We start from the raw sequence: 11,657 nt of genomic DNA on the forward strand, positions 1-11,657 counted from the left end.
CAACCGTATCATAGATGTAAGCATAAAAATAATGGCAATCCTTTTCAGGGTAGGGTCAACATAATGGATAATCATATTTATCTGACATATCTATTATAGCAGCACTATAATTATTCTGCTGTCATTATTAAAGGTGATTATATTAGTTTAAAGCTTTATATGTGTCCCAAGTGGCAAGAAAGGAGACAGTGTATTTTATGAAATAATGAAAATGTGTTAGGAACACGTGGATGAAGACGATTTCATTTGCCTGGTATGAACTGGGTTCTTTCCATTGAAAATTTTATTTTTGAGGAAATTAGAATTTTAATCTTTACTTTTGAATTTTGCAAAGGTGGCTAGTGTGCTTAGCTGCAGCCTGGGGTGACGCCGCTTCGAGCTGAGTATTGATTTGATGATTTATTTTGTTCCCAGAATAAGTCAGCTCTTTGTGGAAGAACCCATTTGACAGTTGAAGCTATACAAGTGGAATCTAATTTAATTTAGATTGACTGAGGAACCAGTGTCCATTGCTTTTCACTCTCCTTTGCTATCCAGCTATGTATCTCTCAGTGCTTTTAAATTTTACCCATCCTTTAATTCAGTGTCTCCCTAAGTGTATGTCATAGAACACCTAGTTATACAAGATAGTCTGCAAATAAGTTTGGGAATCACTTCCTGCTGTTTCTGCTTTGTAGATTCACAGCACACATCAGCATATAAGAATTCTGAGAGGTCCTCTGGTAAAGGCGGAAAAAGCACCTCTTTTGGCTCAGTGTTTTACAATCCTGTTTGAGCCCAGAACCCTTTTTCACGTATACCCAGTAATGACCCGCAAAGCTAGTATTCTGCAAATATGCTTTGGAACACACTGCCTTTAACAGATATTTCTATAGCTATCTGTATAGTCTGATTGTTCCCAAGCCTAGTTATCTCCAGTTGTCTCAAGGGTGTTATGAAAAACTCTTTAAACTTATATGTTTTTTATGTAACACACACACACATTATTTAAGGAGGTGAAGGTCACTAATTCAGATATTTATACGTTGCTCAGTGATTCACAGCCTCTTTGAATTTTACTTATAATCTCACACACACACATTGCTACTTATATAAATGTTCTCATATAATAGTGGTAATGACTCAAGTTCCTGTAGCAAGGGAAGAACTCTCTTTGTCAGTTAAAGCTGTTAATACATGAAAATATTCATTCAGCCTAGTTCCTTGTAAAATACAAGAAATAGGACATTCAAGTATTTCCCCTTTATGAGGATACCAGTCATCCTTTCCTTAAACTAGAATTACGGAAAGTATATTTTTTTCTATTCCATTGAAGTTCTTGGAAGTGATATTTAATAGAAGCATTTTGGGGGTATCTACTATGTGCCTAACTAGTCCTGTTCTAGGCTTAATGAAAACTAGTAAAGAAATTAATCCATAAAGAGTTTATAATATCTTTAGTTAAACAAGAGTTGGGAAACAAATGGAGAGCAATGCAAGAGAGTTTGTAGTTAAGTGCCAAATCATATCAAGTGCTAGAGCCAGGATGTGTCTTTCATTTTTGTCATCTAGGTCCCAGTATGATGCTGCTATAAGTTTGGGGTTAAAATTGAGATCCCAGTAGCAATAAACATGGAACATGGGAGGAGTCTGAATGTAGAGGTGAATAATACCGAATGTAATGGCTTCTCTTTTCTCTCTTGTGGAATTGCATTCAAACCAGGACAGTGCCTTAGAATGGATGTGCCCAACTGCTCTGTATCTATGCAATATTTTAATAAAGTGGAAATGTATGTGCCCTTCCCGCTTCAATCACATTAACTCATTGTTTGAACAACTTAGAGATGCTTCCCTGAGCAGTGGCAGCAAGCACCACGATGGACTCCTGCCCCCAACCTCAGTTGGAATCACTTTACTCCCTGCAACCATGGTGCTGGGTTTATGTACCAGTTTTAGCATTTAATACAATCAATTTAGCTAGTAGTGTTCGTTGCAATCATAATATGAGCTGTATCATCTATATCATAAACACACATGACTGGATCTTACAGGGTAGAGAACATCTATTATTCATTTCTTTGTCATAGTGTCTTGTATATAATAAGCACTAATAAATATGTGTGGCATTGAATCAAGAATTATGTGAAATAGTCCTTGGAAACATATCATAGTTAAAACATTGTGTGGATGTGCCTAATTATACTTCTGAGCATTTCAAAAAGATAAGGGCAAAATATAGTACGTACCTCCTGAGTATTACGAATAGCAAAACGCAGCACCCACCTCATAAGTACTATGGAGGTTAAATGAAATATATTTTCTTCAGGCCTCACACAGTGTACACTTTCAATAAATATCCAGCATATCGTATCTTAAGTATTTGTTGTTTAATGAGAAAAGCATTTAAGGCTATGGATTTTCCTCTAAATATGTCTTTAGTCACATTCCATACTTTTTATATATAATGCTTCTATTAGCCAGGATTCTCCAGAGAAACAGGTAGGATGGGTAGGTGGATATATATATATATATATATATATATATATATATATATATATACACACACACATACATATACATATGTGTATGTATTTATATATATACACACATATACATATGTGTATGTATTTATATATATATATAAAATTCGATTTATTATAGAACTTCACTCATACAGTTATGAAGATTGATACATCCCATAATCTGCTGTCTGCAAGCTGGGGGACCAGGAAAGCTGGTGGTGTAATTCAGTCCAGGTCCGAAGATGTAAGAACCAGGGGAGCCAACGGTTTAGCTCCCAGTCCAAGTCCAAAAGCCTGAGAATGGGGGATGGAGGGAGAGCTGCAGGTGTAGGTCCCTGAGTCTAAAAGCCAGAGATAGATAACTAATGAGAACCTACTGTATAGCACAGGGAACTCTACTCAGTGGTCTGTGGTGACCTAAATGGGAAGGAAATCCAAAAAAGAGGGGATATATGTATACGTATAGCTGATTCACTTTGCTGTACAGCAGAAACTAACAACATTGTAAAGCAACTATACTCCAATAAAAATTTAAAAAATAAATAAAAGCCAGAGAACCAGGAGCTCCAATGTTCAAGGGCAGGAAAAGGTGGACATCCCAGCTGAAGAAGAGAGCGAGGGAATTCGCCCTTCCTCTGCCTTTTTGTTCTATTCAGGCTCTCAACAGATTGGGTGATGCCCACCCACATCGGTGAGGGCGGAACTCTTTACTCAGTCACGGAATGAATGCACATCTCTTCTGAAAACACTCGCACAGACATGCCCAGAAATAATGTTTTACCAGCTATCTGGGAATCCTTTAGCCCAGTCAAGTTGGCACATAAAATTAACCATCACAGTGTTATTATTGATGACTTCAAAATTATTTATTATCACAGTTTTCATTATAATTCCCCTTTGACCCAAGAACTGTACAATATTGCCATTTTCCTCTTAATTTTTGGTTCTCCTGCCCTGTGATCAGAAAATGAGGTTCACTCTATTTCTACATTTAAAGTTCTTTTAGGTTTTTTTTTGTTTTTTTTTTTGTTTTGTTTTGCGGTACACGGGCCTCTCACTGTTGTGGCCTCTCCCGCCGTGGAGCACAGGCTCCGGACACACAGGCCCAGCGGCCATGGCTCACGGGCCCAGCCGCTCCGCGGCATGTGGGATCTTCCAGGACCGGGGCACAAACCCGTGTCCCCTGCATCGGCAGGCGGACTCTCAACCACTGCGCCACCAGGGAAGCCCTCTTTTAGGTTTTTTAAAAAGACACATATTTGGGGCTTCCCTGGTGGCACAGTGGTTGAGAGTCTGCCTGCGGATGCAGGGGACACGGGTTCGTGTCCTGGTCCGGGAAAATCCCACGTGCCGTGGAGCAGCTAGGCTAGGCCCATGAGCCATGGCCACTGAGCCTGCGCGTCCAGAGCCTGTGCTCCGCAACGGGAGAGGCCACAATAGTGAGAGGCCCGCGTAACGTAAAAAAAAAAAAAAAAAAAGACACATATTTGACAAAATTTGCTAAGTATCCGAAAAACCCTAGAGAATCAGGATTCTATTTGTAAGGCACAAATTTAGAATACAGTCTTGGACCTCTAAATTACTTTAATGCCTTTGGCAATGCCCTTGGTGTGTGTGAAGAGGCAGTAACTTAGAGGAGATTGCCTTGCTCCCCGTTCGGCCCCCCTGCAATTTTGTACTCCCCATTCCCTTGGTAAGAGTTTTATTGGGTCCATTTTATGGATGTTATATGGCGATTCTTAACAGCTGTGCAGCTATCAAGGCTGGCCCTAAAAGCAGGAGGCTAAAAGACCTCGGAGAGACTTACCCTTTCCCAGCCAGGCTGAGAAAGCTCTCCCTCGGGATTCCACAGTGGTCTGTCCTGAAAGCAGCAAGAACCTGCGATGGGCACTTTGAGGTTTTTGCAACAGTGGCCCTGCTGAATCAGCAGGGATTGTTTCCCAGTGTGCTGGCGAGGTTGTCTAGGGAACAACTGGCTCACCATCTGCAACCCTCTCTCATTTCTAGCCCAGCGTATAAACCGAACATTCTTAAAAAGAACCAAAGCTTACACTTAAGCCTTGGGCAGCTCCTGCTTCTTTTTGAGTCCTCTGTAACAGATATGGAACAGATGAGAAGACAGCTCATCTCCTAGTCTTTCTTCAGCATTAATAATCAGCTTAGTCCCCCCATTTCTGGAAATTCAACTACTGGGATTGGGGGCGGGGGGGTTAAGGTCTCTCCTCACCAAAGTGATGTGTAAGTCAGTCACTATCTAGTCTTTTTCAGCTTGCATTGTCAAACAGGACTTCTCAGAGGTCTAGCATGGCCTAGATTCACATTTTTTAAGGATCAGAAGGTATTAAAATGTCATCTTTCCTCTGAGCGAGTGAAGCCCATCACAATCTCCAACATGATACACTGATTTTCAAAAACAAAATTTTATTTCCAAGGATTACCTGGAAACCTGATTCGTATATTAGAGAACCAGTTTACATTCAAAATATATATAACTCCTGAGTCACTGAAGAATTCCTCTAGATATTTATTAGAAATAAACAACGTTAGTCCGGGTTGATTGTATGCAACCACTTACTGCTGCACTCAGAGTCTCCTTTCAACACAACAATGATGAGTCCGTTCGTGGTCTTCCCTCTCCTGGATACTCCTACTGCTGTCTTAACCTTTCACTGTGGCCTGCATTTTGAAGTGCTTAGTGCTAAAGGGAATGTTACCGAACTCAGGTTCGGCTGTTCACCACTTGAAAAGTCAATATTAAAGAGACAAGAGTTGTTTGGAAAGGAAATGTTGCTTTAATCAGGAAACCGGCTACCCAGGGAGAAGGTGGAATCCCAAAACCAACCCCAAAGACTCTGCTCAGTCATGAAAGTTTTTAAAGGGAAAAAGGGGAAATAATCTCAGTTAATCATTAAGGTAGAGGGTCAGATTCTTCGTCATTTTTCTGTTGCGTGCAGATCTGCTGACTCGTGATCTTCCTTTGGATGCTATCTTGTCCACGTGGTTCACCTGCAAATTTGCTAACGGGGAAATTAGGAGTAGAGGGTCAGTCATTCTTCAACTATTTAATTCTTCATTCTTACTCCTTAGAATCCGGGAAATGACTCAACGCGTTAGGGAAGGCATGGTGTACATTCAGAAGAGCATAAGTCAGGAGTTAGGTTAAACGTTACCTAGTGATCTCATTTTTATAACTAAGGTCTGAGGGGAAACAGAGATAGACAAACAGAAAAGGGGCAAAAGAGCTGCTTACAGGAAGATTGTGCAGGATGAATAATATTCTGTACTTCGCACCACACTTTATATCCCTTAAACCACTTGCTTCTTCATACTCCCTTTCAAAACACAATACCTTTCGGCTCAGTCTTACCAAAGCCCCTGCTCTGACTCCTACATACACTGACCCAGATTGGATGCCCCTAGAGAAGTCAAAAGCATGAAATAGAGAAGCCGGACCACCCTTCTTCATGCAACTTCACGCTTATCCTTCAACTACTCCAGCTGCTGAAGAGCTATAGAAGTTAAAGAAATCTCCCTGTGTTGTGTGTGCACCTTGCCTGAGAGCGATTAAGTCAAGCCAGGCTGCTTCCCCTGTCCAGCTCAGCAAGCTTCGGGTTCCATTCAGACCTCCTTCTTCACACACTGAACTCTGAACAATAGAATCTCCAAGCTTCCGGAATTCCCTGGCTATCCAGGGGTTAGGACTCTGCGCTTCCACTGCAGGGGTCACAGGTTCGATCCCTGGTTGGGGAACTAAGATCCCGCAAGCTGCGGAGCGCGGCCAGGAAAAGAAAGAAAAAGAAATGAATCTCCAAGCTTTGGAGTCTGGTTTTGCACTTAGAGAGCGTTATCTTAACTTTCCCACACCACTACATTCCGATTCACCTCTCTAAAGGCCACTGAGATTAAGAGCATCAGCTAGCTCTTGGATTAATATATATAGCTGTACCAAGACCCATATACAAGGGGAGAGGTCACCCATATTGGTAAAGGTGGGACTGAAAGTTCAATTCTATGTGATGCCAGGAAACCTCTTAGTAGAAGTCATTTGGTCATAGTGAAGGTGCACGTCGCTACTAGATTTAGCTGCCTAACAGCTTTCATATGGAGAAGTTGAATTACCCTCAAGAAAATGGCTCACTCTCCTTTCTTCTCTGCTAAAAGCCATTGGCTGTTGGTCGTCTGAACACAGTTGTCAGTTTGACCTTCTTGGAGGGGCACCAGCTTTGCCTCAAAAGGGCGTTGTTTACCACTCTGCATTCCACTCTACAAAATGAATTGCAAGGTTTCCCCTTGTCCGCACCTTATAGTGTGATGACGTTGCTCCCCTAAGGAGTAAACAATACATGCTTTAAAGTGGACTTGTAGGATTTGAGTGTCTTTCTTTTGATTTGAAACTACATCAGATAAACTTGTACAGAGGTGGTCTGCTTCTGAGTCATAGCTTATGGTTTCTGGGATAATTATATTTGATGGGGGCTCTACGTGGTTCAGGGTTTGGTAGTTGTCCTGATCCCAAGCCTGTGCCATCTTTGTTATTGTTTTTTTCTTTAATTGGAGTATAGTTGCCTGTGCCATCTTTGTAACCTAACCTTTTCCTGCCTTTGAGGCAGCCCACGGGTATGTGCCCTCTTAGGCACTGAGGAATAGTAGGGGTTTAGCAGCCAGTCTGGAGACCTGATCTGGGAGAGAGCCAGGCATTCAGTTTCATCTACAAATGCCCGTTAGGATTCAAAGTCGACCATCCTGAAAAAGGGTAAGGTTCACAGTAAGACAGCATGAAGCTGGCCTTGGGATAAGTTCAAGTTAAAAATGAGATAAGTATAAGGGCGTTCAGTGGAGTAAGTTTAAGGTTTATTGGGAGACAATGAGAATGATGATAATACCTGGAACTGTTACTGGTCAGGAGACAAAAACATTAAGACAAAGATTTGAATAATGTTAATGTCGTGTGTGACAACAGCATAAAAATGACTGCTGGGGTCCTGGCTCAGCGGGGAAGCACGGTTGCACGTCAGAGCTGAGTGCGGCCGACACAGGGCCGCCTTCACCGGGTTGCTGGGCAGTGGCGCGCCTCCCAAGGGGCAGTGGGTTCCTCATCTCCACACCCTCCCGTCCGTAATCAGTGACCAGGGCCACTGCAGAAATCACATCGCGGCAGGATAAATGAAGAAAGAAACGGGGAAGGGGCAAAGCATTGATTGCAAATGGCAAATGTCTTAATAATGAATAAATGTGGCAGGAAAAAAAAATAGAAGACAACTGACCATGGAAACAGTTGAATCCCAGCAGGATGGATCAGATTCTGTGTGACAGAGAGTGAATCTGCTCATATGCAGACTCAGACTGGTCAAAATTCAATCCCTGGTTTAGCTCATGTTTCTGTAGCTGCATCAGGCACCAGAAGAGGCTCCCCAGCTGTCACTCTAGTGCTGTCACCTTCTGGCCAAACGGTACATGCCCAGGGAATAATAAATGAGACACCACAGCCATCGGTTATTCAGTCACCACGAGTACAAACTGTTCAGACAGCAGCGATTGCAGAGACAGGTGAGTCTGCAGAATCAGAAGGTGTGATTGAATCTCGCAGAGAAATCATTTCACGAAGACCCTTTATAGAAAAGTACTGAATGAACTTTTCTCTGATGTGCCTAGTGTTCCCAAGATTGAGGAATAAAATGCAGAGGACCAAGGAATGTCCCCTAGCCTGACTACCATGGCAGTACCAGCTACCATATATCAGACTAGCCAGCGCAATACAGTGTGTAAGATACAGTGTTAGGTTAGGCATCATTAATACCTAACCTGTGTCTATAAAATTAAAAGTGAATGTTAAAGTGAGACATTTGCACTGGTAGCTGTCATATACTATTGAAAAGTAAAAAAAAAAAATTATTACTGAATATAGAAGAAAACTGGGGGTAAAAATAAACAAGGGACAGTTTTTCCTATTTATATGTTATATCTACCTCTCATGAAAGTTTTAAACACGTTTTATGTTGTCTTTATGTGCACGCAAACATGATAAGATGTAAATGTCTGTATTTCATTCTTGTTGGTTTTGTTACCAACAATTACATATCATACATACTAACCTAAAATAAGCACATTTGATTTCAAAATTATGTTTTAAATGTAATTCTGTTTTCACTACTTTCTACTGAGTTACTTTGTGCTGTACTTTTTTCCTAAAAGAGAATGGAAAAATGATCTACTTTTTAAAACTATAGCAATTGGACAGATCATTTTATTTTAAATGTTAAGCACCAGACAGATACAGTCACATTTACTTTTCAAATGACTTACATGAATATATTAAGGTTCAGAGTGAGACAACAAGCATAAGTGACACCTGGAATAAAGTTAAGGTTCAGTATTTGATAACAGGAATATAGATCTTCTATGGTTCGGCATGAAACAACACACATAAAGGGGACCGCTGGAATAAAGTTTAAGATTCGGGCTGAAACCACAAGCACAAAGACAACTATTTGTTCAGTGTGAGACAAAAACAGGAAATTTTCACTGGGAAAAGGTTATGGTTCAGTGTGAAAAAAACAATCCTGAAGATTGGATTGGAATCTTCAATCCTCATTCTGCTGCAATGAGGTCAAGGTTCACTAGGCAACGCAAGCAATTAGATGACCGCTCAAATAAGATCACGTTTCAGTTTAGTGCAGGAAGCATAACAATGAATGGCAGAATTTATTCTTCAGTGTGAGACCAAAAGCATCCAGCTGACTGCTGAATGAGGTGAGTTTGGTGTGCGACGAGGAAGAAGATCACCAGGGAAATAAGTATAAAGCTCGGTGTGCCACAGCGTTCCTGAACATGACGCTGGAATTAGGTAAAGGCTTAGAGGATGACAAGCTGGAAGGTCACTGCAGCAATAGGATAACGTCCAGTGTGACACAACCACCACGAAAATGATGGATTATTGTTAAGGATAAGAGTGAGACAAGAGCGTGAAGATGACTCCTGGCAGAAGGTTAAGGCCCAGTGTGAGATGCAATCGGAAAGGTAAACACTGGACGAAGGTTATTCTTCAGTGTGGGACAAAAAGCTAGAAGATAAGTGCTGGAATAAACTTAGAGTCAATGGGAGAAAACAGGCCTGTTGCTGACTGCTAGAATAAAGGTACACACGGTTCAGTGTGACCTGACAGACATGTTGGTGACTGCTTCAATAAAGGTTCAGGATGAGACCACCAACCTGAAAATGACTGTGGAAATATGGTTAGGATTGAAAGGGTGACGATGTGTATGAAGATGGCTGCTGGAATAAGGTTAAGGTTCAGTATGCAACAATAAGCAAGTGGATGGATTACAAAAATAATTAGGCTTCAGTGTGAGGCAACAGGCAAGAAGATGGCCTCTGGAATAAAGGTCAGTTCAGTGTGAGACTATAATTATGAGGAAGACCACTGGAATACAGATAAGGTTTATTGAAAAACATCAAGCATGAAGCTGAGCACTGCTATTCCGTTACTGTTCAGTATGAGTCAACCAACGTGAAGATGACCACTGATATAAGGTTAAGGTTAAGTGTCAAACATTGTCAGAAACATGATAGCTTGAATGAGGTTAAGGTTGAGTGTGGGAAGGCAAGCATGGTATGACCGCTGGAACCAGCTCAAGATTCAGTACGAGACAAAATGCGTGAAGATGGCTGGTAGACTCATGTCTTGCTATGACGTGTGATCAAGCATTCAGTTGACTGCTGGAAGAAAGTTAAGGTTCACCAAGCCAACACAAACAAGATGAGTCGTGGAAAAGTTAACGTTCAATGTGACACCAACAAACATTAGCACAGCCACTGGAATAAGATTAAGATTTAAAGAGTGTCAACAATCTAGAATATTACTGATGGAACAAGTTAAGGTTCAGTGTGACACAACTACCAAGAGGATGCCTGTTGGAATAAGGGCAGCATTCAGGTGAGTTAAGAAGCATAAAAACAACAAGGTCCTACTGTATAGCTCAGGGAACTATATTCCATATCTTCTGATAAACCATAGTGGAAAAGAATATGAAAAAGAATGTATATATCTATAACTGAATCACTTTGCTATACAGTAGAAATTAACACAAAATATTGTAAATTAACTATACTTCAATTTAAAAAAAGATGCATGAAGATGACTACTGGAATAAAAGTTTAAGTTTCAGCATATGTCTGACCACAAGCATGATGATGAATGCTGATAGAAGGCAATTATTCAGGGTTTCCCTGGTGGTGCAGTGGTTGAGAATCCGCCTGCCAATGCAGGGGACACGGGTTCGAGCCCTGGTCCGGGAAGATCCCACATGCCGCAGAGCAGCTAAGCCCATGAGCCTACAACTACTGAGCCTGCGCTCTAGAGCCCGCAAGCCACAACTACTGAAGCCCACGCACCTAGCGCCCGTGCTCCGCAGCAAGAGAAGCCACTGCAATGAGAAGCCCGCTCACCGCATCGCACACTGCAACAAAGAGTAGCCCCCGCTCACCGCAACTAGAGAAAGCCCGCGTGCAGCAACAAAGACCCAATGCAGCCATAAATAAATAAATTTATGTTAAAAAAACCAAAAAACAAACGGTTCAATTAGAACATGACAAAAGACATTTCACTAAAGAAGACATACAGATAGAAAATAAGCACATAAAATGATTTTCACCATTATTAGCCATTAGAGAAATATAAATTAAAACCACAATGAGATATCACTATACACCTATCAGAATGTCAAGAATAAAAAATAGTGATAATACCAAATGTTGATGAGTATGAAGAGAAACTGGATCTGTTCATAAATTGCTGATGGGAATGTAAAATGTTACAGCCACGATGGAAAAGTTTGGCTGAGTCTTATGAAACTAAACACGCACTTACCATACAACCCAGCAATTGCACTCTTGGGCATTTATCCCAGATAAATAGAAATTTTTGTTCACACAGTAACCCGTGAACAAATATTCACAGCAGCGTTATTCCTAATAGCCAAAAACTGGAAACTCTGGTGTGCTTCCTGGGTAAGTGGTATACAAACTATGGTACAACCATACCAAGGAATACTAACTCAGCAATAAAAGCAGTGAACTATTGACACTTGACATTCCCAGCAAATTGGATGACTCTCCAAAGAATGATGTTGAGTGACAAAGCCAATCCCCAAAGGTTAC

General features: G+C 41.2%; 1 pseudogene; it reads left to right on the forward strand.

Moving 5' to 3' along the window:
- The first annotated feature begins 3,176 nt into the window (after window positions 1-3,176).
- LOC136142259 (cAMP-responsive element modulator-like) lies at window positions 3,177-8,075 on the forward strand (annotated as a pseudogene).
- The last annotated feature ends 3,582 nt before the right edge of the window (window positions 8,076-11,657 follow it).

This window comes from Phocoena phocoena, chromosome X (assembly GCF_963924675.1).
Source record: "Phocoena phocoena chromosome X, mPhoPho1.1, whole genome shotgun sequence".
Classification (NCBI taxonomy): domain Eukaryota; kingdom Metazoa; phylum Chordata; class Mammalia; order Artiodactyla; family Phocoenidae; genus Phocoena; species Phocoena phocoena.